This window comes from Anabrus simplex, chromosome 2 (assembly GCF_040414725.1).
Source record: "Anabrus simplex isolate iqAnaSimp1 chromosome 2, ASM4041472v1, whole genome shotgun sequence".
Classification (NCBI taxonomy): Eukaryota; Metazoa; Arthropoda; class Insecta; order Orthoptera; family Tettigoniidae; genus Anabrus; species Anabrus simplex.
The window spans coordinates 758,709,677-758,736,017 of NC_090266.1; the positions used below are offsets into that span (position 1 = coordinate 758,709,677).

The 26,341-nt window shown below is 39.8% G+C and overlaps 1 protein-coding gene across 1 annotated transcript in view; it reads right to left on the reverse strand.

Annotated features, from left to right (window-relative positions):
• LOC136863100 (neurogenic differentiation factor 4) overlaps positions 1–4,145 on the reverse strand; it is a 37,567-nt gene extending 33,422 nt beyond the window's left edge. The window contains exon 1 of the mRNA XM_067139435.2: positions 4,054–4,145. The gene's annotated coding sequence lies outside the window, so the exon portion shown is untranslated. The remainder of the gene's footprint in view (positions 1–4,053) is intronic.
• Positions 4,146–26,341: the final 22,196 nt, after the last annotated feature.

Sequence of the window (26,341 nt, forward strand, 5' to 3'; positions counted from 1 at the left end):
GGATTTTCCGAAAACAAAAAAATACGTGTTTCTTTATTTTTAAAGGAGATCCCCAATACCAATTTTCAGGTCTGTAATATCTTCAGTTTCTGAAATATAAGTAACCTCATTAAATGCATTCAACCCATTTTTCACCCCTTTTCACCCCTTCTATTGGGATTTTCCGAAAACAAAAAAAAATATGTGTTTCTTAAATTTTAAAGGAGATTCTAAATGCCAATTTTTACATCTGTAAACTTTAAAAGTTTTGAGATATAGCACTCATTTTAAAAATTCACCCCCCTTTTAAACCTCACAGCGACGGAATATCGAAAAATCCTCCCTTAGCGAGCACATACATATTAATATAAATGTATCCCCAAAATTTCATTTCATTATGTCTAGTAGTTTTGGCTCGGCGATGATGAATCAGTCAGTCAGTCAGTGAGTCAGTCAGTCAGTCAGTCGGCCCCATTGTGTAGGAGTAGCGTGCCTACCTCTTACTCTTACGCCCCGGGTTCGATTCCCGGCCAGGTCAGGGATTTTTACCCGGATCGGAGGGCTGATACGAGGTCCACTTAGCCTACGTTATTACAATTGAGGAGCTATCCGACGGTGATATTGCGGTTCCGGTCTAGAAAGCCAAGAATAACGGCCGAGAGGATTCGTTGTGCTGACCACACGACACCTCGTAATCCATAGGTCTTCGGGCTGAGCAGCAATCGCTTGGTAGGCCGTGGCCCTTGGGGACTCTTACGCCGTGGAGTTATTTGGTTTTAGGCTACATTCATCCTACTTTATTTCATGTTAATAATTCTGTAGTCACTTGACAATGAATTCTATTCTTGCCACCAACCCACTTCTTTCATACTGAAAACCTACAACCTGTTGTCCAGTCAATGACCGAGTCAGGGATGGGATGAATGAAGCCCCCAACTTGCGGCGAGGATAGGAATTGTGCCGGCTGGCGAGGCCTGTCGCACTCCTCTGGGGCAATGATTAATGACTGACAGATGAAATGAAATGATAGTGGAAAGTGTTGCTGGAATGAAAGATGACAGAGAAAACCGGAGTACCCGGAGAAAAACCTGTCCCGCCTCCGCTTTCTCCAGCACAAATCTCACATGGTGTGACCGTGATTTGAATCAAGGTATCCAGCGGTGAGTGGCCAACGCGCTGCCGCCTGAGCCACGGAGGCTGTTTCATTCACACTACTAACCATATCTAATTTTAGCAAAATCACGTCTCCTTCAGACTGGGTCATATAATTCCATTGGTTTTACCTTTTAACAATTATCACCACTTCAGATTTTCTGATCAGTGACACACTTCTCAAATTTCAAACCTATTCGTGCAATCATTCTTATGATTTCCTGACTTGTTTACTACCAGAACATTTTATCTTGGGGAGTTTGTCATCAGAATGTACTTAATATAATAATTCAGAGAGAACTGCATACATCGGAAAACATAATTGTATATTTTCCTTTCCTCTAGCAGCGCATTGATATTAATGTAGCTAAATCATTTTGATTAAACCTCCAAAGCCGTGTCAGTTAGTTATAGAACCGTTAGTCTTTTCAAATACAACAACAACAACAACAACAACAACAACAAAAACCAGCTGTTCCCTTATAGAGAGATTCAAAAACCTTCTCACTCGGAGATGTAAAATCAATCGGTTATCAGTAAGTCGTGAAAAATATAATTTGCTTTACTTTATCTTAAACACTCTGGAGCTGAATATCGGAGTGACGTTACTGTTTTCATGGCAGTGAGTGTCGAAATAAGGATTGAAGTGATTTGCCAAAGGATACGTTCATTTTCTTCCAAATTCTTTGAAATTGCTTAAATGAAATGAAATGGCGTATGGCTTTTAGTGCCGGGAGTGTCCGAGGACATGTTCGGCTCGCCAGGTGCAGGTCTTTTGATTTGACTTCCGTAGGCGACCTGCGCGTCGTGATGAGGATGAAATGATGATGAAGACAACACATACACCCAGCCCCCGTGCCAGCGAAATTAACCAATGATGGTTAAAATTCCCGACCCTGCCGGAAATCGAACCAGGGACCCCCCGTGACCAAAGACCAGCACGCTAACCATTTAGCCATGGAGCCGGACATTGCTTAAATAAGACTAGGTAAACGATTGATAGGGAATCTGTCACCTGGGTGACAGCCCTAAATACAGATCGTTGGTAAATTTTTATGAAAATGATCAGGAAGCTGGAAGCCTCCCTGGCTCAAGCGGCAGCACACCGGCGTCTCACAGCTGGATTCCGTGGTTCAAATCCCGGTCACTCCACGTGAGGATTATGCTGGGCAAAGCGGAGGCGCGACATGTTTTTTTTTTTTTCGGGCACTCAAGTTTTTCCTGTCATCTTTCATTCCAGCAACACTCTCCACTATCATTTCATTTCATTCCATCTGTCAGTCATTAATCATTGCCCCAGAGGAGCGCGACAGGCTTCAGCAGCCGACACAGTTCCTATCCTCTCCGCTAGATGGGGGTTTCATTCATTTCTGACTGGGTCAAATGACTGGAAACAGGCTGTGTATTTTCATTTTCATCAGGAAGTGTGGGTGAGGACATCTTGAGCAACACGTGTCAACAGTCTTCTTCTTTGTCGATCGCTTTTACCACACCTGTGGGGTCGCGGATGCGAACTTTATAGCACATGTGGATTTGGCTCTGTTTTACGGCCGGATTCCCTTCCTGACGCCAACCCTATATGGAGGGATGTAATCACTATTGCGTGTTTCTGTGGTGGTTGGTAGTGTAGTGAGTTGTGTGAATATGAAGAGGAAAGTGTTGGGACAAACACAAATACCCAGTCCCCGAGCTAGAAGAATTAATCAGAGGCGATTAAAATCCCCGACCCGGCCGGGAATCGAACCCGGGACCCTCAACGCTGACCATTCAGCCAATGAGTCGAACTAAACACGTGTCAACAGCATGTGGAACGATAAATGGTTAAACCTCCCTCCAGATCTAAATGAAAATAAAAGTTGAAAGAATTCTCCAAGAAATATGAAACAAGAAAACTCATTTGTTGGTTCCTCAAGTCTCCACCTTGTGTATTGTTAACGTTCCGCAGAACCAGACTATTTTATCGCAACTGCATAGTTTACACCAATTTTAAATACTTCACAATGTTAGAGTAAATAATCAAACACAGTTATTACACAATAGAAAAGTCGATATTCGTATTCTACAGTACGCGTTCCAGACACATGCACTTATGTATACATTACTTAGTTATTATTATCAGTAGTGTTAAGTGCTGTTAGTATTGCTATTATTTCAATTTATTGTATCACCTGTAATTGGAGAAGTAATAACTCTGTTGATGTTAAATAAACAAATCAAATTAAATCAGAACAAATTTTCACGCAATACCACTAGTATGAAAGGTGTCCAAGAGGGTACAGATTTTAAATGCCTCCTCACGTACGTTTTGGAAATAGTTTCTCTCAAGTCCTGAATCCTTGTGTGACTATCACCAGAGTTTTCTTAAGATAACTGCTAAAGCAGTAGATATTTCAAGTTCCACAGCATATTTCCTAATCTCACTGCCAAGAAATTGGAGTTACACTTCTGGCATTATAATAACACAAATTATCAGACCGTATTAACATACAATGACATGGAAAAGTCAGGGTATAGAAGTTTTTAAAGTTAATAGTCGGTGGCGCCACTGTACCATGACGTCTTGGAAATGCTCAGACTTGTACCAGGTGTGATCTAACATCTCGAGAGTGAGTGTAAACACCTTCCGTGCTAGTCATGGCAAAGCGACAAGAATTGTCGTCCTTCGATCGGGGACCTTGGAGGTCTGGTGACATGTAACACATTTTACATGTACTTACCAAAATTAGAACGAAAAGCGCAACAGTGAAGTCCTATATATTTTAAAAATCTTAATCCACCAGAATATACTGTATACATTTGAGATATTTGAATGAAACAAATTGTTCGAATCCACATCAAAGGTTAGAATTATATTTCGGTATCTTAGGGTTCCTATATCAAAAGTGTAAGTAATTGTATGAATGTAAGTAATTTATTACTCACCGGACTGCAGGGACTGTAATGTCACTCCCAGTACCTGTGTCTGATTGGAACGGACTCCCTCTTCTTCCACATCACTGTCACCCTTATCGCAGACGCTGTTTACTAACGCACTTCATGTTAATTGTGTTTGTTTCAGTGATGCGACCATATATATGCACATAAATTCCTTGCCAGAATTTGCTCTAAAGGCATTGGCCTCCCGCCCCCTCTCCAAACTTCCTTTCTGATAGAAAATCGATCGTAACTGTGTAAAATTATTTGAGAAATATTATAATACGTTTTAGATCCTTATTTGGCATCGATACATGCACATCTTAAATAATAATAATAATAATAATAATAATAATAATAATAATAATAATAATAATAATAATAATAATAATAATAATCGCCCTGGCCTTAAATATGTATTTGTGAAAATATTAATCATGATGTGAGCCATAGGACAAAGAAAGTAAATAGTCTGCCGAATTTACTTAAGTCTCACAACAGTAATTATAGGGTTTACTTCTAGGATAAAAGTTTCCGTGGCTCAGGCGGCAGCCCCTTGGCCTCTCACCGCTGGGTTCTATGGTTTAAATCCCACTCACTCCATGTGAGATTTGTGCTGGACAAAGCGGCGGCGGGACAGGTTTTTCTCCGAGTACTCCGGTTTTCCCTGGCATCTTTCATTCCAGCAACACTCTCCATTATCATTTCATTTCATCTGTCAGTCATTAACCATTGCCCCCAGAGGAGTACGACGGGCCTCGGCAGCCGGCACAATTCCTATCCTCGCCGCAAGATGGGGGCTTCATTCATTCCAACCCTGGCCCGGTCAATGACTGGGCAACAGGTTGCAGGTTTTCATACTTCTATGATAAAATGTTACATTGAAAATGCAGGTTGTAAAAGAAAAGCAGCATGGTAACCAACCACCTCGTAACTGACAAAGAGAGCAATGGGAGTGTTTAGTGTAGCAGGCTCGAAGATGAGATTACAACCGGTGAATTCAATAACTACTTTATTCAATCTGTAACAATTAATTGCGACAATATTCCATCAACCGAAAAGGCTGCATTGAGCTACCTCATCAAAATGTTTGTCCCTGAGGAGGGCACTATATGGCGCATAGTGACAGAAAACGACGGTAAGTGTATAGTGAGCAATTTTAACCATTCTTGTAGTAAAGGTATGTCAAATAATATCCTCAAGACTAATTCCATATATTTGCAAAACTCTCACTCGTAGTATTAATTACTGTTTATAGACTGGGGTTTTCCCCCTGTATCCAAATATATGCTAATGTATCTCCTGTTTTCAAAAGGGGTCTTATAAATGATCTCCGTAGTTACCGCGTAGTTTCAGTTATTCCTATATTTGGTAAGATTCTAGAGTACGGGATTTTAAGACACAACTAGAATCTAATCGCCTTCTGCGCAAGAACGAATTTGGATATCGCGAAGGTGAATAATCTGTTGAAGCAATGGGATCCCTCTTGCAGCTTTAGAAAATAAGATAGTTGCTCAGGGGATTTTAGCAAAGAATTGGTTGCCTGTCCTTTTCAGTGTTATTTTCAAAATTGAATAACCATGGTGTTAAGAATGGATATCTTAACACTATATTTTCCTACCTGTGTAATCGGAAGCACGCGACTGAAGGGGGAAGAGTTCGATCGATTTTGCATCCAACATGGAGTTCCACAAGGCTCTGTCTTATGCCCTTTTCTATTTTGTACAATTACATGACTTACGTTATAGCATAGGGCCTCATATCTGTTGAGTTATATATGTAGATGATACTACGTTTTGAAATGAGGCCGTCGAAATTGTGGCTGCCTGGTTTGGATAGTGGGTTCGATCCCCACTGCCAGCAGCCCTGAAGATTTTCCGTTGTTTCCCATTATTTTTTTTGCTATTTGCTTTACGTCGCACCGACACAGATAGGTCTTATGGCGACGATGGGACAGGAAAGGCCTAGGAGTTGGAAGGAAGCGGCCGTGGCCTTAATTAAGGTACAGCCCCAGCATTTGCCTGGTGTGAAAATGGGAAACCACGGAAAACCATCTTCAGGGCTGCCGATAGTGGGATTCGAACCTACTATCTCCCGGATGCAAGCTCACAGCCGCGCGCCTCTACGCGCACGGCCAACTCGCCCGGTGTTTCCCATTTTCCCATTTTTACACCAGGCAAATGCTGGGGATGTACCTTAATTAAGGCTACGGTCGCTTCCTTGCCACTCCTAGTCCTTTCCTATCCCATCGTCGCCATAAGACCTATCTGTGTCTGTGCGATGTAAAAAAATTGTAAGAAAGTTAAATGAGGCCAAAATAATCGAAGAGCTCAGTGTACTAAGCAGGGAAACATGTCAGTTAAATGGTTCTCTGCAAATTAGCTCCCGGTAGATGATAAAAAGACTCAGTCATGGTATTTCATTTAAATAAAAATCAATTAAATCATGATAATAAACCAGTGAAATAATTATGAATACATTTGGATCGAAACTTGAACTAGAATTCTCATACGGATTTTATTTCAAGTGTACTATTACGGGGCAGTGTATCTCTTTGGAGCTATCCGAGATAAAGTTCCCAATACATATTTTTAAGTGCCTATTTTTCATTCTTTCATAGTATTCTTCAAAATAGGATTCTACTGTGGGAAGCTTCAGCCAGATTTCTGAAGAATTACTTATCCAGAAAAGGGCATTACATATTGTATCGATTTCGTCTATGACTGTGTACTGCAGGGCACTTTTTATTAAGCTCCCTGTCAGACTCCAGTGAATATATACGCTGACAAAAAATACATTTACTATTGACTTCAGATGTTCTTAAGTACACTGTAAGGCTCCATTGTCATCAGGATATTTGGAAGTGTCCGTGGTAAAGGCAAGGACGTAAAAGTCTCTTGTAAAGGGCCCAATTTGAGTGTGTTTCCGGCGTACGGGACCCACACCAGGATTGTTTGATACGAGAACTGGAAAAGGCTCAAAGGAAAGCAGCACGATTTGTTCTCAGTGATTTCCGACAAAAGATTAGTGTCACAAAAATGCTGCAAACTTTGGAAGACTTGGGAGCAAGGAGACGAGCTGCTCGACTAAGCGGTATGTTCTGATGGAAATATGGTGTGGAATGACATTAGTAGTCAAATAATCCTGAGTCGAGCTTTTGAACGTAGGGAAGATCATAATATGAAGATAAAATAGGAATTCAAAAGGACAGATTGGGGCAAACATTTATATTAAGAGAAATAAGGACTGGAATAATTAATGAGGGGAAATATTTCATAAATTTCAAATTTTTTGAAATCATTTAAGAAAATAATAGATAAACAACTGATTGGGAATCTGCCACCTGAGTGATAACATGATAACCTACAACCTGTTTTCCAGTCATTGACCGGGTCAGGGATGTAATGAATGAAACATATATAGGCTGTTATTACAATGGGGTCTCCACTCCCCAAGGTGATTTATTACTGAGTGATAAATGCTATGAAATGATAATGGAGAGTGTTACTGGAATGAAAGATGACAGGGAAAACCGGAGTACCCGGAGAAAAAAACCTCTCCCGCCTCCGCTTTTTCCAGCACAAATCTCACGTGGAGTGACCGGGATTTGAACCACGGTATCCAGCGGTGAGACTGCCACCTGAGTGACAGTCCTAAATTCAGATCAATGATGATTTATTTATTTATTTATTTATTTGTTTATTTATTTATTTATTTATTTATTTATTTATTTATTTATTTATTTATTTATTTATTTATTTATTTATTTATTTATTTATGTACAGTGTTCTCCCCGTAGCCTCCGTGGCTCAGGTGGCAGCGCTCCGGCCTCTCACCGCTGGATACCGTCGTTAAAATCCCTGTCACTCCATGTGAGATTTGTGCTGGACAAAGTGGAGGTGGGACAGGTTTTTCTCCGGGCACTCCATTTTTTCCTGTCATTTTTCATTCCAGCAACACTCTCCATTAACATTTTATTTCATCTGTCAGCCATTTATCATTGCCCCAGAGGGGTGCGACAGGCTTCGCCAGCCGGCACATTTCATATCTTCGCCGCTAGATGGGGGCTTCATTCATTCCATTCCTGACCCGGTCGAATGACTGGAAACAGGGTGTGGTTTTTCATTTCACAGTGTTCTCCCCAGAAATGTTAGCCATCCGGATGGCAGAAGCGAGTAGCCGGGCGGGGAATACGTAAAAAATGAATATGATAAAATTCCAATGTTTTCCCTTCACGGCATTAACAATAATATCGGGGAGGTAAATATTGACTGCAAAATTGAACTATTTTAGCGTTATAACGAACAAGACATAACAGAGTATTTTGAACTTCTAGAGTTCTACTGCTCGTTCATAATCTTGTAACTCTGGGGCTTACCATTCGTTTGCTTTGGAGTGTGGTGGTGGTGGTGGTGGTGGTGGTGGTGGTGGTGGTGGTGGTGGTTATTGTTTAAAAAGGAAGTACAAGTAGGCGACCACACTCTATTAACATTAATCAGAGTGAACAAGATGGAAGGCGTACGGCTATTCCTAAAATGAAGGTATCGGCCAAAGAAAGACGAGGGCCACACAGGGCGTGAAAGTGAAAGACTCCCTAGGCCTCGTGACCTAATACCGTTGTGATCTGAAAAGAACAAGAGTTGAACGAGGAAGGTCGGATAGGATATATGAAAGTGAGGAGCCTGGCACAAATAAGTAGAAGCAATACTAGGACTCAGTTAAGGGCCCCGTCGTCGACAATCCACGCTCCCAAGTTAAGAGCCCCTGGGGCCCTTTTCAGTCACCTCTTATGACAGGCTGGGGAAACCTCGTCGGTATTCTACCGCACCCACCCACAGGGGTAAATGCTAATGAGTTTGTGACATTCCACGCAATCGAGTGATTGCATGCGATTCCACGCTAATCCCGACACCGCTCGCGCACGACACTAAGTGACAGCCAAGCTAAACGTTTAAACTCTGATGCAATTATGCTGACAATAATAAAGGCTTATTGTTCAAATGAACTGTTTTACAGTAGTTACGTCTTAATTCGGAGCACCTAATGCCTCAGATATGTATTAATATTATGTAACTAGCACATATCTAGGTTAGGTTACCCGGGCGGTCTGTAAAAACGGCTGGGTCATTAAAAAGGTTCTAGGGAGAACACTGATTTATTTATTTATTTATTTATTTATTTATTTATTTATTTATTTATTTATTTATTTATTTATTTATTTATTTATTTATTTATTTATTTATTTATTTATTTATTGCCTGGCGTCTTGTGCTGTTCTCAGATGAAGCCCGCTTTTTGTTATATTGTCTAGATGGTCGTCCGCGAGTCTTGAGGAGACGTGGGGAGCGATTACACTCGACTGCTGTACAATCTACCGTTGCTTATGGAAGTGGATCTGTTAAGGTGGGAATAGGTGTAACTTGCGACATGAAAACCGATATCTTGATCATTCTCAATGGATCCTTAACTTCTCGATTGTACATTGACGGGATCACACTGCAACATGTAATTCCTCACGTTAGGCAACTTGGAGAAACGCGGTATTTAGGTATGATAATGTTAGAACGCGTTATTCTAACATCGTTCGGGGAATCCAGCAAGAGCAACACGTGCAACGAATGGACTGGCCAGTCTTAAGTCCTTACTTGTATCCAGTCGAACGAGTCTCAACTGGAACAACACATCCGAAGAAGAAATTCACCACCCCAAACACAATAAGCCCTTGAAGACGCCCTTTTGGAAAAGTGAGGATGTCTGCCTCAACTGGACGCCTTGTCAGAAGCATGAGAAGACGTGAGGCTGTTATAGATGCGAGGGGTTGCAATACTATTTGTTACGGAGTTATCCGTGGTAGTTAGTGGTGAAAGAAGGTGCGGGCGGGAATAGGTCTCAACTTACGAAATTAAATTTAAAACATTAACAAAGGTTATATTTTCTTTTCAAAATCAACAACTGACAACAAATAACAAAGATGTAACAGGTACCAAGTAGCAAGTTAACAATTTAAGAATTTACAGAGTCCCAAGATTAATTTATGAGCTCTCAGCTCACCACCACAATAGTTACAGGGCAGAAAACCCCTACGTACAAGGAGCACTTGCTCCTAATTACAATGTTAAGATGAAAAGAGCAGACCCGCTCTCAATTTTACCAGCCTGTCAAAGGCTAAAACAACCTTTATTCCTAACTGCCCTTAAGGCACGCATACCGTGAAACAGGGGTATCTTGTACCCAATCTACAGGGCCTTCACATGAAGAAAACAAACACTGGGTTAATTAAATGGCCCAAAAAACAAATTGACTGGAGGCGTAGCTTGCACTCCTACATGAAACTTCTTAAAACCTAGGTGGCACTCGGTCAGTTATACAGGGGCTAATCCCATACTAGGGAGGTGACTAGTTGGCAAATAAGTTTAAGACTTTAAGAAGGAAGAGAAAAATGGTTACGAAAACATAGTCACCTCAAATTCAAAATGAAGGGGAGTTCGAGAGGGTTAAGCACTCTCTATCCCAACTTGCGGCTAATTTACATGAATGCAGTAAGGTTTACATTAAAAAGGATTCGAACCTTCCCCCGCGGGTTAAAACTGCTGAGCTAGCAAGACATAAAGATGTTAACAGGCCATTACCTTGTAGATGAACCGCTGCTTGGAGAAAGAGGCGCTTCCCGCCCCCTGCTATATATGTTCACACACTGCGAAAGATGTTACTGAAGTGGCCTCGAGACCAAAAAATCAGCAGTTTTTATACCCTCGTGGAAAATTCGAGACCTTTCAAGAATGAAAAAGACACACCCCTTCAACTTTATTGGTAGACAAGGAATTACACATGGAAACCTGAGGAAGAAAGCTATGATTGGAGGAAAATTAATCACAGAAATTAACCATTGGTCAAATTCAAAACTGGCGGAAAGAGAAGGGTTATACTGCCAACCCAAACAATGACTGAAAGAAATTTAACAAAGAACAAACTTATGAATACCAAATTTCTTCAAAAAAAAAGTCCTTCACTTCGCACTAGGGTGCACAATTGTAGTTCTTAAGTAGTGCCATCTAGAACAGAATGTTCACACTTCTTACTACAGAGCAAACAAATACAAATCGAAACAGACATAGTTGAGAACACTTCAAAATTTACAGTAGAGACATCTTCCGAGAAACTTTTGATTTAATACAGATTGTTAAAGTTCAGCCTTCCTCCTGTAGAGGGATTTCAACTGGCGCAATATTTGAATTCGCGGCGTGGAGGTGTACCGCCCGGTACACTATTTATTAAGACGCTTAATTACCATGTATTCATTTTGCAACCCTTTGTTTATGACAGAATGAGCAAAGACGTCGATGTCCAAATAATGTTTTTCATTTCAGTTCTTAATTGCAGTAAGGAAGAAGGTTTATTTTCATTGCGTGTATGTTTACATTTCAGTGTGTACATATGCGCGACCGAGCTCGATAGCTGCAGTCGCTTAATTGCGGCCAGTATCCAGTATTCGGGAGATAGTAGGTTCGAACCCCACTGTCGGCAGCCCTGAAAATGGTTTTCCGTGGTTTCCCATTTTCACACCAGGCAAATGCTGGGGCTGTACCTTAATTAAGGCCACGGCCGCTTCCTTCCCACTCCTAGCCCTTCCCTGTCCCATCGTCGCCATAAGACCTATCTGTGTCGGTGCGACGTAAATCAATTAGCGTACATATGCGTATGATGGAGGTATGAACATATAAAGAAATGAGAAAATTCCTTATTTTGAACAGTGTACATTTCAAATACACTTGTTAAGGTATGAGCAGAAACCGATAAAATCAATCCCAGTAGTAATGTACATAAACATAAAATCAGGATATTTAGCCAAGTCCATGTATCTCGTTGTGGGCTGCAAAAGAGGGATACAAGCCATTTTATTGTTCAGTTAAATATATTAAATAAACAGTCATCAGATCTGAAAGTACTACCATTCCGTATATTCAGAAATAAGCTTAAGAAGTGGTTACTCATGCATCCCTTTTACAGTACTTAGTGGAGAAACACTTTGAAATTGATGAGTTCTTTTATATATTGAAATTATATGAAAATGCATTCGCATGGCTCTCCCGTAAGGATGTCCAGTCGCGCTGCAATGCTTGGGTAACATCAAGGATTACAATTTCGATTTTGGGATACTGCAGTGGAAAGAAGAAGCTCATTTCTGACATGCGGTCTTCTTACACCATGTGGAATCTAAATGTGGATAAATATATAAGATAAATCCATAAATATATAATGTACACAAACTATGAATATACCACAAGCGATGATGAAGAACAGAGTTCGAGACTCCAACATGAATCCCCGAAATTTAGTGATGCAACAAGTTTGTCCCCATGTAGCCTAAGTAAGTTCCAGCTATATTCCTAGTCCGAAAAGGAAAGCTAAACAGGCCATTATCAGCAATATTTGTAAGGAAAACAGCTGAGAAGTTCTGAATTAACGTAGGTGGTAAGAAGCAGCGGACACTTTTGTTTGGTTACATCGCAATGTCTACTTACATACGGAGGAAGCAGGCGGAAAATCGAATTGGAAGAAAAAGTATTTTATATATATATGATAAGGTTTATTCTCGTTTTCAGTAGGCAAAGCGAAAGAGAAATGTTAGTCATGAAAGCTTGCGACTGTGGGCTCTGGAAATGATTTCCCAAGGACTTCCGCATATAAAGGACTATTTCTGCGCATCTTATGCATGGATTGATCGATTCGAGGGAAAGAACACTGAATTAAGAGTACGGAATTAAGGCCTACATCTTTCTCACGATCCCATGTGTATGATGATACAGAAATTGACAAATCTGCGGAGGGATTTCTGAAGACAGCCATAGGGCGATTTATTAATTATACCCTTCCGCAAATTACAACGCGGACCAGATCTCAGTGAAAAACGCGGTCTAAACGGACAATATATATTGTTGGTGAAAGATACGCGCACACTGTAGCACAATCTGTTGCTATACTAACTCATTCATATACTATAAAATGCCTACGATCAGCATGGGCGGTAACCTGTTGCCAAAAATATTTATTGTGTTGTAGGAGCCTGCAGGAAGCTTTGACCCTTTAATTTTGAATATATATTTAAAGCTGATAATATTATTGCCACACCTGCAATATCAGAGAAAAGGAACATGTTAAAACGATCGGCGGGTCTCGACACGATAATTTTCGACTCCTCCCTCGTTAGCAACAGTTGAAAATTCTGCCCTGGATAGGTCATGTTCTTCATAAATCTTGCGTAACATCGATCATAAATCAGCTCATACTACAGAGACGCATTCCAGCTCCATGGCTGAATGGTCTGTGTAATGCCCTTCGGTTTAGAGAGCCCTGGGTTCGATTTCTGGCCGGGATGGGGACTTAAGCCATCTCTGACTAATGTTTCTGGTTCGGGACCTTTCATTACAAACAACACCCTACATTGCTCCATATAATATTGGTGTCAGGAAAGGCATCTAGTCGCGAAACTCGGCTTCAGTCAGGTGTAGTGCCGACACTAAGTAATTTGGAAAAGGCGAAGATAAAGAAGAAGACTATAAAGATCCAAAGGACTCAACGCCCAACATTCTGGTTGGGTAATGTATTCATCACAACCTAAGGGGCACTGTTGAGGACGGCTGTAATTCGCGTGTACTCTGCGTGTGAGTTTGAAGTCCGTCAGGTCTACACGCATTTGTTTGAAAGGACCGAACTTGCCATATTCAGGACCTTCAGCATCATTATTCTTCTAACTCTCAACAGATAACATCGTGTAGCATTGCCTGTGACTTCCCCTATGTCACAACACAGGCGCGTGTCACTCTGATTATGCCCACCATATGTCGTCCACAAGAATCAAGCGTCTTATCAAAAATCGATGCTCTCATTGAGTATCACAACAATTCGAAGATAACGCGAGTAGCACATATGAAACAGAGGTATCGTGTTCCTCTAAAGGTACCGTACTGCAGAGAAATCTCTCTGTACCATTCACTACTCTAAATGGTATCGAACTGGTATTATTTGACAACTTGACCCTACTTATAAACACTGATGGGGAAAGAACAAGGAAAAAGTAATTGGGGTGAATTACAGTTACTGTAGTTGAGAAGTGTTTTATTCAGTTGAAAACCTATAACCTGTTCTCCAGTTAATGACCGGGTCAGGGATGGGATGAATGAAGCCCGCAACTTGCGGTGAGGATATGAATTGTGCCGGCTGCCGAAGCCTGCGCACTCCTTTAGGGCAATGATTAATGACTGACAGATGAAATGATAGTGGAGAGTGTTGCTGGAATGAAAGATGACAGGGGAAACCAGAGTACCCGGAGAAAAACCTGTCCCTGTCAGTAGCAATTACAAATTACTTTTTCAAAAGTAAGCAGGAAAATTACAATTACAATTACAACTTCTTCACAGAACGCCAGTCTAAATGAAATCCCTGATTTCTTATCGCCAAAGTTTGCAAGGAAAACATTTTCTGTTTTCTTTGTTTCTTTTCTTATTCTCAGTATTAAGTGGCCATAATCACTAAGTGAGTTTTACGTACTACCGAGCTCGATAGCTGCAGTCGCTTAAGTGCGGGCAGTATCCAGTATTTGGGAGATAGTGAGTTCGAACCCCACTGTCGGCAGCCCTGAAGATGGTTTTCCGTGGTTTACCATTTTCACACATGGAAAATGCTGGGACTGTAACTTAAATAAGACCATGACCGCTTCCTTCCTACTTCTAGACCTTTCCTGTCCCATCGTCGCCATAGACTATGACCTATCTGTGTCGGTGCGACGTAAATCAACTTGCTTATACTTGTTGCAGATTTACATGATAATTTGGAACTTCCAAAAGATTTCTGTTCATAATATGAAAATGAAAACCTACAACCTGTTTTCCAGTTATTGACCGGGTCAGGGATGGAATGAATGAAGCAGATATAGGCTATTAGTACGATGGGGTCGCCACTCCCAAAGTGATTTATTAATGACTGGTAGATGCTATGAAATGAGAATGGAGAGTGTTGCTGGAGTGAAAGATGACAGGGAAAACCGGAGTACCCGGAGAAAAACCTGTCCCGCCTCCGCTTTGTCCAGCACAAATATCACACGGAGTGACAGGGATTTGAACCACGGTATCCAGTGGTGAGAGGCCGACGCGCTGCCGTCTGAGCCACGGAGGCTGCTGTTCATAATAATACTGTAATAATAATAATAATAATAATAATAATAATAATAATAATAATAATAATAATAATAATAATTTCGTGTGCCTATTTCTAGCGTGGTGCAGCTCTTCTAAGGAAGACCCTCCGACGAGGATGGGTGGCGTCTGTCGTGTATAGAAAATTACGTGTTATTGTGGGATAGCGTTGTGTGTAGTGTACATCACGAACACCCAGTCCCAGGACCAAGGGAATTAATCACTTAAGATTAAAATCCCTGACCTGACTCGAACCCAGAACCCTCAATTCAGCCAAGGTGGCACACAAACTCGTGTCATCGTCCAGATGTGGTGCAGCTCTTCTCTGCACACCGCCATTGGAGGTGAGCTGCATGTACCATGTTAGCCATATACCAGCTCTCCTGCGATCAACACAGGTATCATCTCCTCCGGTATGCTGTTAATTCTGAGAAGAGAAAGAGACAGAGGATATGGTTGGGAAGTAGTAATACTAAGGGAAGTACCGTGCTTGTCCCCATGTCATACATGCTACCAGACAAATTTGGTATTAGGTTTCGTGCTAATGGAGGTTGGTAATAAGAGCCAGGAGAAAACTGCATATGCAGAAAGAAAATGATGCTTACAGACCAAACCTGGCAAATTCTATGTAGGACATGCAAGGATGTGGTATGCAGAATTCTAGATGTGTTGTTACTTAGGAATTTGTATCATGCAAATCATAATCAAATTCCTAGCGTTTGCCAATTACACTGGCGGGAAAAAATATCCAAACACCATAAAATAAGGAATTTTTGGCAATATATTTGTCGAGGTAGCATATTTAATTGATTAAAGGTACGAGACTACGCGCGAGAAAAGCCATCGCAAATGTGTCATGTTGGTCCATTAATAACCGATGTAATTACCTGACTGTTGAATGCAGGCATGCATTGTGTCGTACAGGTGCCGAATGCCAGCTTGTGGGATGGTGTTCCATGCCTGTTGCACTTGGTCGGTTAATAAAGGGATGGGTAATGCCGGTTGTGGATGACGCTGGAGTTGTCGTCCAATGATGTCTCATACGTGCACGTTTGGGGACAGATCGGGGATCAAGCAGACCAAGGCAACATGTCAACACTTTGTAGAGCACGTTGGGTTACAACAGTGGCATGGGGCGTGCATTATCCCGTTGGAAAATGTTGTGTGTGTCCTCCGCGCCTACAAGCTCCGCAGCTCGCCGAACATAGATGTTTCCAGAGACCACGAGGCAGACTGCAGTGCGCTGACGTGATCGTCGGTGACGTCAGCCAGCGCTATAAAAGGAGCAACGTTTCTCGCCTCTCCACCGCCTGACACCGGATGACACTGCTATCACAGTACAACACCCTCAGCTAGCATGCACCCGAAAGAGACTACAAGTAGCACTAAGAACCATCGAGCCCTGGCTAACCAAATGGCGTATCAAGGTCAACGTTGACAAATGCCAAGCTGTGATGTTCACTAGGAAGAACAGACGCACACATAGGCCAGCCAACATAAAACCGCTCAAACTATTTAATCAAGATATAGCATGGCACGACAAGGTTAAATATCTAGGAGTAGTCCTAGATAGAAAACTAACCATGCTATATCACATTAAAGAGATCCAGCGAAAAACACACGCACGACTGTCACAGCTCTATCCCATACTGAATAAAAGATCCAGTATTAACAAGAGAGTAGCAATCAACATGTACAAGGCCCTAATTAGGCCAATACTAACGTACGCAGCCCCCGCCTGGGGCTACACTGCTATGACGAACCTGGATAAGCTGGAACTAATACAAAACAAATGCATTCGAGCAGCGGCTAGACTCCCGTATGACACACCAATACGCCACCTACGCGCAATTGCGAAAGTCAGCTCGATAAGGCAACATATAAGAAAACAAACACTCCGAATGTACACGAAGTCATGGGGTAGTAAGGTCAACCCACTAGTCAGTGGAATAGGACGCTATGACGTCGACCTATACACCAAATACCCCACACCCAAACACATTCTGTTCAGCCACAGGGCTAGGAGGCCGGGGGCCCAAAACCGCCCTCCCTCTTAAGCTGACACCAACTCACTACACCGCACCTCCTAACATTACGCACACACACCACAACACCTGTATATATGTACATGCTTGTTTACTACCTACATCCTTGTCCTAGATTATGTTATTACCATGTTGCAGATTTAGCCAAGCGAGGGAGGATTTAGGGAAGAAATACAACACGACGAAGGCAACACAGCCATAAAAGAGACGATCCAATTCAACCCCGCCCCCTACCAGCGACAAAGGAGTGGACGAAAAACCCACCCCTGCTAATACCATTTAACTAATCATTTACTTGTTGTACTTGTACTTGTTCAACAGGACACGAGAGCGGTCGCTGAAAACCTTCCATGTGTTAGTGTGGCGTCAAACTACTAACAAAAGACAAACAGAAACATATGCGTGTTAGGATTGAAGCTTGAACTGTTTCTGAGACCGTAATATAATTAAAATTGTCCATGGAATTACGGCCTGATGCTATGGATATAGCAGAAAAAGTTGCTGTCAAGAGAGGCTAGCTTTACGTGACTGTTGATGGTGATCACAGCCGCGGGATCTGTGATTTAAGGTACAGTCCGAAACACTCGTACGTAACATTTATTTTTAAAAATCTCTCATCATTATGTGGATGCGAACCTCGGGCACATAAGCAAAAGTCAGTGATAATGTCACTTGGCTATCACACCACTTTGTTCCCTGAAAGAAAAGAATATATCGTAGGCTTAAACGAGACAGGGGATTGTGACCAGTGAGTGCTTCAAAGATGTTGCATAGCAACAACCAAACAACGTCCATCGATTTAGTGCACGTCTGTGGCGTTGGCAGAAACAAAGTCATTTCGTATCCAGTGACTGAAAAACATTTCTTAAAATTCTTCCTGCATTTTAAAAGCTAACTTACTGGTTACTTAACGTTTCATTGAACATGTCTCTTGTGCATATATACGACCACGACGAACATATTTGTAGAATCGTAGAATCAGCACCACCCACGCGTTCGAAACCACCGAGGTAAGTTCTGTAAATGGATACATTAATTTGTTATAGGCCTACGTTTTAATGAAATCCTCCGTGAGCTATAATTATTCCTGTCCTTGAAGAAAAGCGCATGAAAATAGAACAAATATGAAATTATTCATTTAATTAATATTGTACTTCTTACGATGATAATGACTATATGATCACTCACTTTTACTACAGAAATATCTTTCATCATTGATAATAATAATAATAATAATAATAATAATAATAATAATAATAATAATAATAATAATAATAATATAAAACCAAACCAAATCAAACCCCATGGCGCAACAGTCCCGAAGGGCCATCGCCTACCAAGCGACCGCTGCTCAGCCCGAAGGCCTGCAGATTACGAGGTGTCGTGTGGTCAGCACGACGGATCCTCTCGGCCGTTATTCTTGGCTTTCTAGACCGGGGTCGCCTTCTCATCGTCAGATAGCTTCTGAATTTTAATCACTTAGGCTGAGTGGACTTTTTTTTTGTGCTAGTTGCTTTACGTCGCTGAGTGGACTCCGAACCAGCCCTCAGATGCTGGTAAAAATCCCTTACCTGGCCTGAAATCGAACACGGGGCCTCCGGATATAAGAGGCAGACACGCCACCCCTACATCGTAGGGCCGGCAGTAATAATAATAATAATAATACTAATAATAATAATAATAATAATAATAATAATAATAATAATAATAATAATAATAATAATAATAATAATAATAATAATTTATTTATTTATTTATTTATTTATTTATTTATTTATTTATTTATTTATTTATAACTTGTATAAAAATATATTTACAAATGTGTAGTAGGTGATTATATCTTGTTTTTGCAATTGTTTACACCTCCAAAGCACTTAATATTCTTATCTGCCGGTGAAGTTGTTTCATATTTTTATACATCCTTGCAATCTTTAAATAATAATAGTCTAATAATTAAAAGGGACGGTCATATTCACATAATCAATTAGCTATCGTACATAGAAATGTCTTGGGTTTTATCCTGGAGAGTTTGTGTTTGTGCAGTTCGTGAGGTTATGGTCAAAATACTATTCAGACGTCTATAAGGAGCAATTAATTGAAACTCCAGTTAGAATGACTGTTTTTCTGAGCTTAGGTTTCGAACACTGAAATGAACCTCACATAGCTTTTCAGTTCAGTGGGTTGTCTACCAGCTGAGCTCTTCAAGTGGATGTTGAAGATAATATTACTTGCTTCAGTTATTCTCAAGCTATATCTAGTAAGGTCATGAAAGGCTGAGGTACGAGATCCTTATCGACAGCCTAGAATTGTCACAATTAAGGAGCGATATAAGAATGAAACTGGAAAATGTCCGACTCGTTGGCTGAATGGTCAGCGTACTGGCCTTCTGCTCAGAGGGTCACGGGTTCGATTCCCGGCCGGGTCGGGGATTTTAACCTACATTGGTTAATTCCAATGGCCCGGGGGCTTGGTGTTTGTGCCGTCCCCAACATCCCTACAACTCACACACCACACATAACACTATCCTCCACTACAATAACACGCAGTTAACCTGCACATGGCAGATGCCGCCCACCCTCATCGGAGGGTCTGCCTTACAAGGGCTGCACTCGGCTAGAAATAGCCACACGAAATTATTATTACTATTATTGGAAAATAAGGGAGGAACTCTGAGATAAACTGCTCATTATATCCCGAATGTTGCTGAAATACATTTAATGAACCAAGACTGGCATCCAGCGCTTTGTTTAAAGGGGAAGCCCCTCAATTGCATCTCAGATCAATTTCACATACATGGTGATTCAATGTGACGTAACCCGTAGAAGGGTCGAGACACAACAACATAAACAGGAACGTGTAGTTTAGGACGACACCTTACGTCAGGGCAAGACTGGGAATGTCAGGTAAGACATAACGGACAATCTATTTTTTTAAAGAAAATTCAGTGTCCAGTGTCAAACTTCACTGTGTACAAAAACGAATATTACTTCACTGATGGTGAATTATGTTTTGTTTAGGAACGTAGAGCAAGTTTCCGGCCCGGCCGTGAGTCGAACCTAGGCCCTATGAACCAAAGAAATGTCAGTACGCTGACCAACAAAGGAGCCGGATGATTATCATTATCAAGACAAAGAAATGAATAAGATTTGGATTCCTGACTCTGCAGTAAATTTAAAACTAGCTGTAGGGCCCGTACCGACCCCGTGGTCTACGGTAGCTAGCCTGTCTCTCACCGAGAGGACCCCGGTTCGATTTTCACCGAGGTCCACTCAGCATACAGGAGAACAATTAAGGAGCTATCTGACGGTGAAATAGCTACCTCGGTCTAGAAATCAAAGAACTAAGGCCGATAGGATTCATTACCCTGAATATGCACTACCTCGTAATCTGGAGGCATTTGGGCTGAGCAACGGTTGCTTCGTAGGCCAAGGCTTATTAGGGTGCTAGTGCCATAGGGTATGTTTAATTGTTTGTAGGGCCTGTACCGCAACCTACGAAACACAGTGACTTCCTACTTTAACACCAGATTACTGCCATTATGGTTTCTAACATACATGGACCATAGTCACGTTCTGTTTAATTCTAACCCATGTTCATTACAAATACCCGCATACCGTAGCAACAAGGTCTTATCAGAATGAGTTCACTAGTATAAAGTACATCGTTCTGCTGACCACGTTGTCCTGAATCCTTTAAGCAAGCCACTGGAATTATTCACGTCTCCATTACTTCATCACATTTAAGATATTTTACTTTTGACTAGCCAAACACTCATGAACTCTGTAGGTCAAAGAAAAATAAAATGTAATCTCTTTCAATATCAATCAATCAATCAATCAATCAATCAATCAATCAATCAATCAATCAATCAATCAATCAATCAATCAATCAATCAATCAATCAATCAATCAATCAATCAATTAATCAATCAATCAATCAATCAATCAATCAATCAATCAATCAATCAATCAATCAATACATCTGCATTTAGGACAGTCGCCCAGGTGGCAGATTCCCTATCTGTTGCTTTCCTAGCCTTTTCCGAAATGATTTCAAAGAAATTGGAAATTTATTGAACATCTCCCTTGGTAAGTTATTCCAATCCCTAACTCCTCTTCCTATAAATGAATATTTGCCCCAGTTTGTCCTCTTGAATTCCAACTTTATCTTCATATTGTGATCTTTCCTACTTTTATAAACGCCATTCAAACTTATTCGTCTACTAATGTCATTCCACGCCATCTCTCCGCTGACAGCTCGGAACATACCACTTAGTCGAGCAGCTCTTCTTCTTTCTCTCAATTCTTCCCAACCCAAACATTGCAACATTTCTGTAACGCTACTCTTTTGTCGGAAATCACTCAGAACAAATCGAGCTGCTTTTCTTTGGATTTTTTTTTCGATTTGCAGAATGCTTTTTGGCGAACTCATGGATGTTTCTGATTTTTTCTCAATTTATGTTGAGAAGCATGGAATGAGTGGATTTGATTTTTAATCGTTTATAACACTTGTCAGGAAGAAAGTAGCTTGTTAGACGTGTGAGATATGTTTATTGAAAATAAAGGCAATCAGCGACACAATATCTCTTCGCGAAAGAACTAAATTCAGTTTCACAAGTGGATATACATATTGTATATATCGCGATACCAACTTTTTAACACTAAAGAACAACAACACTGACGTTACTGCAACTTACTAGTTGCAGCTCTCAATAAGGCCTACCACTTTCTTCTCAGTTTAAGATTTAAAAAAGTGTTGCTCTATTATTTTTAATTTTACGGAATTTTTCTTGAAATTTAAAAACCAGCGAGAAGACGTCTTCAGGTAGAAATCTATTATACTTTGATTTAATATCGCGCGGCTTGTGTTGTAGAGATTTTTAGTCACGTTACAGCACGTTAACCATGAACACCTGATCAGTGGCTTAATGAATAGAATGGGAGTGGGAGTGTAATTTACTACTAGATTAATTATTTGATTTATCTAATGGCTCTTAGTGCTAGAAGTGTCCAAGGACATGTTTGGCTCGAAGTCCAAAGAAAATATTGAGAGGGCTCAGCAATCAGTATGAGATTTTGGTAAATATTACAGGCATTGTGGCAAACGTGATCGTTAGTGAGATATAACGGGTGGAAAAAATGCAGACTTAGTGTTCAAATGATTCGTTAGCATCACATTTTCAACTTACAAGATACCCGTGCTTGGCTACGGCTTTAAAATGAAAGTTATTATTCAAAGTTTTACATTTTGAAGAGTCCACTGTCAGCTGAGCCTGTAAAATAGTCCTCAGTTCGTACATCAAACCGTTTTGGGTGAATGCTTATTAATTTTATAATCTACTACTCACTTGAGCCCCGTACGGAAGAATTTGAATGTTTTAAACCATATCTGATTGAACATCTAGAACGTAAAAGCGACCAACCTGTGAAATTTTGATTTTGTACGTCGAACAGTAATGGAGGAATGAATACTTTTTTAAGGAGTGAATGTCTTGAAATATTTCTTAATATCTAGGATATAAAAGACAACCCTTCATAAAAAATGTTATGTTCGTGTCCGAAGCGATTTCGGAAGAATGGATATTGTGTTTTTGAGAGTCAACTACCATCTCAACCTCTCACGGGAGAAATGTTTTCAAGTATACGGTATTTTACACCTAGGACATAAAAGAAGACCCTTCTCGTAAAATTACAACTTTGTATGCCAAACAGTTTTGGAGGGATGAATAATTTAGTTTACGGAGCTAACCTCATTTGACGCTTTAGCGGTGGAATGTGTAAAAATATTTCCTATTTAACACCTACGATTTAAAATATATACCGCTATTTGGAATTTTGTCTTCGTAGGTTAAACCATTTCAGAGGAAGGAATTAATATATTTATTTTCGGATCTTAACCCTCATTTAACTCTCTGAGGGGTTAAATTTGTTTCAAACTTTCTGTTATTTAACACTTCAACTTCGTAATTCAAAAGGTTTCATTTAAACGTATACTTTTGTCATCATTCCTCATCCCCCTGTCAAAACCCCTTAGGGGTGTACTGTTTTAAATCCACTTCTTATTTGTATCCTCATAAAAATAATTCAACTCCTTTCACAACACACAAAATGTGTGTTCCTTTATTTTTAAAGGAGATTCCAAATAAAAATTTTCACGTCCGTAACATCCTTAATTTTTGTGATATATGTATCCTCATACAAAGAATTGAACTAATTTTTCAATTCATTTGCCTATCTTAATTGGATTTTCCGAAAAGAAAAGAATGCGTGTTTCTTTATTTTTAAGGAAGGTTCCAAATACAAAGGTTCATATCTGTAACATCTTCAGTTTTTGAGATATACTGTAAGTATCTTCATCAAAAGAATTCAACCCGTTTCCAGTCATTTTTACACCCCCTTTAAGTGGATTTTACGAAAACCTAAAGAAATTCGTGTTTCTTTATTTTTAAAGGAGATTTCAAATAACAATTTTCACGTCTGTAATATCTTCAGACTTCGAGACACCAATATCGGAATAAAAGTAATTCAAACCCCCTTTCAGGCTTTTTACCCCACCCCCAATTGATTTGTCCGTAAACAAAAGAGTATGTGTTACTTTATATTTAAAACAGATTTAAAATACCAATTTTCACGTCTGTAACATGTTATGTGTTTGAGATAAACGCATTTAAAAAATTCACACACTTTGACAGTCCTGTTCACCTCCCCCCTTCCCAAGCAGATTTTCCAAAAACAAATACGTGTTTCTTTATTTTTAAAGGAGAATCCAATTAAAAATGTTCATGGCTGTAACATTTTCAGTTTTAGAGATATACCTATCCTCATAAAGGTATTCAACCACTTTCTCATATTTTTTCACCCCCTTAAGAGGATTTTTCCGAAAACAAAAAATACGTGTTTATTTTTAAAGGAGATTCCAAATACCCATTTTCTTGTCCGTAACATCTTCAGTTTTTGAGATTTAAGTAGCCACATAAAAATAATTCAACCACTTTTTCAGTCCTTTTTATACCCCCCCCCCAACTGAAGTGTTTTTTTAGAAACAAACAAATACGGGTTACTTTTATTTTTAAAATAGATTAGAAGTACCACTTTCCACGTCTGTAACGTGTTAAGTTTTTGACATGTAATGTATATATGCTCATTTTAAAAATGCACCCCTTTAACACTTCTTTTTAAATGGATTTTCAAAAACCAAAGTATGCGTGTTCCTTTACTTTCACAGGAGATTCCAAATACCAATTTTCACGTCTGTAACATCTTATGTTTTCTAGATATACTCATTTTAAAAATTCACCCCCTTTGTCATTCCTGTTCACCACCCCTAAAGTAGATTTTTTTTAAAAAGTGTTTCTTTATTTTTATGTCTGTAACATCTTCAGTTTGTGAGATATAAGTATACACATAAAAATAATTCAACCCCTCTTTTAGTCCTTCTTACCCGCCCCCCACTGCACTGAATTGTTTTTTTAAACAAACAAATACGTGTTATTGTATCTTTAAAAGAGATTAAAAATACTAATTTTCACGTCTGTAACGTGTTAGGATTTTTTGTATATACAGTAGTGTATATATGCTCATTTTAAAAATTTACCTCCATTAACACTTCCCCATAACTGTAGTTTCAGAAATTAAATTATGCGTGTTCCTTTACTTTTACAGGAGATTCCAAATACCAATTTTCACATTTGTAACATGCTATGTTCTTCGGATATACTCATTCTAAATGTTCACCCCCTTTGTCAATCCTGTTCACCACCCCTTAACTAGATTGTCCAAAAAAAAAGGGGTTTTCCAATTTTTCACGACTGTAACATCTTCAGTTTCTGAGATATAAGGCATTCAACCCGTTTATCAGCTTTTTTCACACACCCCCTAACAGGATTTTCCGAAAACAAAAAGTACCTGTTCCTTTACTTTTAAAGGAGATTCCAAATAGCAATGCTCACGTCTTTAAACTGTTCAGTTTTCGAGATATAGATATACTCATTTTAAAAATGCACCTCCCATTTCACCCCCTTAGCGAAATGATGTCCAAAAATCTTCCCTTAGCAAGCACCTACATTGTAATATGAATGCATCCTCAAAATTTCATTTCTTTATGTCCAGTAGTTTTGGCTCGGCGATGACTGGACATAAAGAAATGAAATTTTGAGGATACATTTATATTACAATGTAGGTGCTCGCTAAGGAAGTATTTTTGGATATTCCGTCGCTAAGAGGGATGACAAGGGGGTTGAATTTTTAAAATGAGTGCATATATATCAAAAACTTGACGGTTTAAAGACGTGAAAATTGGTATTTAGTATCTCCTTTAAAAATAAGGGAACACGTACTTTTGTTTTCGGAAAATCCTCTTATGAAGGGTGAAAAAAGGTTGAAAATGGTTGAATACTTTTCATCAGGATACTTATATCTCAAAAGCTGAATATGAAACAGTCATGAAAATTGGTATCTGGAACTTCCCTTAAAATAAAGAAACACTTATTTTTGTTTTTGGAGATCTAAAGTACTTAGGGAGTAAAGATGAGTGACAAAGGGGGTGAATTCTCAAAATGAGTATGTCTACACTATATTTCAAAAACGGAACAAGTTACAGACGTTAAAATTGCTATTTGAAATCTCCCGTAAATCTAAAGGAACACGCATAATTTGTTTTCTGAAAACCCACCTAAGGGGAACTGTTAAAGGGGGGGGGGGGTGAATTCTTTAAATGAGCATATTTACAGTATATCGCAAAACTTCATGTACTGCAGACGTGAAAATTGGTATTTTAAATCTATTTTAAAAATAAAGTAACACGCCTTTTTTCGTTTTGTAAAAGCACTTAGGGTGGGGCTGAGGAAAAATGAATGAAAAAGGGCGTTGACTTATTTCATTAGGATACTGGTATCTCCAAAACTGAAGATATTACAGACGTGAAAACTGATACTTGGAATCTCCTTTAAAAATAAAGGAAACATATTTTTTGTTTTCGGAAAATTCACTTTAGGGGGTGAAACAAGGACTGAAAAATTGGTTGAATAATTTTTTATGGGGATACTTATATCTCAAAAACTGA